Below are 4,425 nucleotides of genomic sequence, written 5' to 3' on the forward strand. Positions count from 1 at the left end.
AATAGTCATGTCTGTAATGTGGCAGTCCGACAGACTTTTGTCACAAGTGGATTATAAATGAGACACATTGTATTGCAAAAAAAATCGCAGTTAGTGTGATCAAGATGGCTGCTTCCATGATGAACAGTAGACAATAAGGTAAGCAAAAGGACCTAACCAAAACAGCTTGTACAATGTCTGCCGTGGACGGCTTCTGAACTGCACACATCCCCCACTAACCTCTCTACAGAAAGATGACACCACACACATTAAGTTCCTGGCGGTGAATCCATTTCAAGGTTTAGCTTCAGCTACATCCTTCAGACCACCACAATAGATAGGAGCACTGATCACACTGCTCACAGACAAAACCAGAATGGCCTTCTACTGACAGAAGACGCCATATTCAAACCCTTCATCTGAGGCAAAGTTCACTCATTGCTTGTGGCATTTTCCTCATGTAATTTGTTTTCAGCTACATTCACACTGCGTTTGCAGTTTCCGGATGCACTGGGAAAGTACCTGGCGTATAGTTCAAATATTCCTCCGATGGGCTGGTATATGCTGTATGTCTATTTTTCCTGCTTTATGGAATAACGCAGTCCGCCGAACTATCTCATATGAAATACAATGTAGACCACAAGGTATAGTTTTCTAACATGGAAGCCTATGGGCAAGGTATGCCACTGTGGTGGCATAGTTCGGAGGAATCCATTGGACCTGGGGAGAAGTTCTCCTCTGAGAAATCTTTCCACAAATTTAAGAGCATGGTCATGTGAAAATCATACAGGTCAATCTTCATGGTTTCCCTATAGACTCATGATTCATGCTATTAGAGGAGTTATCATGCAGATTTTCATACATTTCATGCTTTGTTCTACGACTTCCATGGTGTCTCGGGTCTATATCGTAGACATGCACGTTCTTCCCAGCAACTACTAACCTTTCAAGTCTCATAAGGATTGCTGATCGGTGTTCTATGAACTGGTCACTCACACCATAAGAGGAACATACATGTGGCAGAGATGTAAATATTTCACTACATTAATTGTAACTGATACCGAAAATGAACTGAGATTAAAGGGATTCTGTCATGACATTTTAGGCCTATAACCTAAACATATGGCCAGGTCCGTCCAAATAGCATGAATCAGAAACTGTACTTATTAAATGTGCCTGTGGCTCTATTAGCACATAAAACAGGTTTTTATAACCTGTCATTCACCTACCTAAGGTGCCCAAGGGGACGTCGCTTCATACTGGGTGCCCGGCTGCAGCCATCTCCGTCTGGTGCCCAGCGCCGCCTTCCCAGTTGAAATCGCCGCCTTCCTCACCTCAGCCCCGCCTCTGCAATCGTCCGGTCCCTCAGGTTATGCCTAGTGCGCACGGAGGCGGGGCTGGACGATTGCGGAGGCGGGGCTGAGGTGAGGAAGGCGGCGATTTCAACTGGGAAGGCGGCGCTGGGCACCAGACGGAAATGGCTGCAGCCGGGCACCCAGTATGAAGCGACGTCCCCTTGGGCACCTTAGGTAGGTGAATGACAGGTTATAAAAACCTGTTTTATGTGCTAATAGAGCCACAGGCACATTTAATAAGTACAGTTTCTGATTCATGCTATTTGGACGGACCTGGCCATATGTTTAGGTTATAGGCCTAAAATGTCATGACAGAATCCCTTTAAACTGGTATATCATCAAAAAATAAATCCTTTATTGAATATGAATTACATATATTAAATGAGAACATGATACAACAGATAAAAAAATGACTACACCTGAGGAGGTATGTCAGCACTGGTAAATCAAAGAGAAAAAGGGAGTGGGGTAGAGGAATGGAGACAAAAAAAGTAAGGCATTGCCGAAACACGCGTCGGGGTACGTGGCTCTCCTGAGGTGGATATCCCCAACATGTCTCTGTGAGTTTTTAGGGATGTGGCTATAGGCCCTGGTCTTTGATTATATCTACTTAGGTCATTTTTAATTGATGTTGTTACTGTGCCGCGGCCATATAACTATGGATATGGAGTTTCAGTTGTTATCATGCACTTGCACTTTGCTGTGTTGCCTGTGACCGTTTATTGATGTGGTGATTTATTTTCATTACACTCTTTATATGCACTTGCACTTTACATCCTTTTGGATGTTATATGTCTTTATACATACATATCAATTGGGGTCACGGATTTATACACAGCATTAAGTCAGCTGTTTTACTTTTTTGTCTCCATTCTTCTACCCCACTCCCTTTACCAGTGCTGACATACCTCCTCAGGTGTAGTCATTTTTTATCTGTTGTATCATGTTCTCATTTTATATATGTAATTCATATTCAACAAAGGATTTATTTTTTGATGACACACCCGTTTAATCTCAGTTCATTTACGGTATTAGGTGTATTTATGTACACTGAGCGGGTTTATATCAACTCTTCAGGGTCTTTTTACATAGTACATTCATAGATCATTTATTTGTATGTCTGTTTTTATTATTTTTTAACCTATATGTAACAATTTAATTGTAACTGGAGCATGTGAAAGGTGCTGAGAGTCCTCCTATGGGGCAAAGTTCTGCCCGTGTGTTAGGAGTTGTAGCAAAGTGGTCACATAACATGGCAATAGATATATCATAGCTGTCATTAGAAGATTTCTTTAGAGGAAAGCTTTATAGCAATCTGCCCTTTGACATGCCCATCTGGTGTGTTAAAGACAGATAAGCAGCTGCTGGAGACCTCTGGATCCACATTTTACATCTGTATCAGCAGCAGTCCGCGGGGGAGTACTGTGAGGAGGATGAGAGTGATAGTAGGTCTGGTAACGTTAGTTTTCCTCACAGGTCACAGTGGCAATCCTCGCACTGATACCTCCTAGGGCAGGGGTACTCAAGTACTTTTTGTAAAGGTCCACATACCTGAATCTGCTGTAGGATGAAGGTCTGAGATGCAAAACAAAAAAATATATAAGGAGGGATAACACCATTGGCGTGTAGCGCTGCATTATTATATATTTCTTTTTACAATAATCCACACCTCCAAACCCACCTAATCTCCTTTCTGCTGACCAAACAGTAAGAATGTCCTTTCAGTGCCCCCTAACAATAATGATGCCCCTTAGACAGTAAGATATCTCTTTAGTGCTCCACAGAGTATGATACCCCTAAGTGCACCCTCACAGCAGAGTGATCCCTTGGTGCCCCCACACATTATGATGCTCCTTAGTGCCCCTCACACATCGTGATGCCTCCTTAGTTCCTCCCAACAGAGTATGAATACCCTAAGTGCCCCCTCACAGTAGTAATGCCCTAGTTGTGCCTCCTTTATATTAATAATCCCCAATGTGCCTCCTTCATAGTAATAATGCCTCGTAATATTAGTAATGCTCATTGTACCCCTTAATAGCAATAATGCGCATTGTGCCCCCTTAATAGTAGTAATGCCCATTGTGCTCCCTTCACAGTAATAATGCCCTCTGTGTCCCCTCCATAGTAGAAATGCCCATTGTTCCCCCTTAATAGTATTAATGCCCTCTGTGCTAGTAATGCCCATTGTGCCCCCTTCACAGTAATAATGCTCTCTGTGCCCCATTCATAGTAGTAAAGCCCTCTGTGCACTGTGCCACCTCCATATTAGAAATGCCCATTGTGCCCCCTACATAGTAGAAATGCCCATTGTGCCCCCTTTACATTAGCAATGCCCATTGTGCCCCTTCACATTAGCAATGCCCATTGTGCCCCCTCCATAGTAGAAATGCCCATTGTGCCCAATCCATAGTAGAAATGCCTATTGTGCCCCTTCACATTAGCAATGCCTATTGTGCCCTCTCCAGAGTAGAAATGTCCATTATGCCCCCTTCACATTTGCAATGCCCATTGTGCCTCCTCCAGAGTAAAAATGGCCATTGTGCCCCCTCCAGAGTAGAAATGCCCATTGTGCCCCCTCTGTGTTAACAAAAAACAAAAACACAGCAACTACTCACCTTGTCCCGTTCCTGAAGCTCACAGTCCTCTCACCCCGGAAGACACAGATCGCACTGCAGCACTGTGTGGGCGTGGCTTATGTAGATTTCCGGGTTGCAGGCCCTGCCCACACAGCCGTGCAGCGCGATCTGTGCCTGCAGGCTAAATGGTGGAGCACGGAGAAGTCTTTCTGCTTCACCATTCAGAGCGCCACCGGCCTGGAGGAGGGGAGGAGCACAGGGAGCTAAGCGGTCCGCCAGTTGAGTACCCCTGTCCTAGGGCTTTGCAGTGACAGGAGGGTGCACCATTTCTTCCCACAGGGCACTCCTGCATGGTGGTGATTGGGTTGCCCTTGTTAAGGGTTTTGGGAGGGTGCGGCAAAGTGGATAGTGAATGGTTGAGGAGTCAGTAACCAGGCCCATGTCAGTCAATAAATAAGTCTCTCTTTACTAAAGTGCAGGATAGGAGTAGTAGTACATCCAACAGTATCAAAGCA

The sequence above is a fragment of the Bufo bufo genome, chromosome 2 (assembly GCF_905171765.1).
Source record: "Bufo bufo chromosome 2, aBufBuf1.1, whole genome shotgun sequence".
NCBI classification, from domain to species: Eukaryota; Metazoa; Chordata; class Amphibia; order Anura; family Bufonidae; genus Bufo; species Bufo bufo.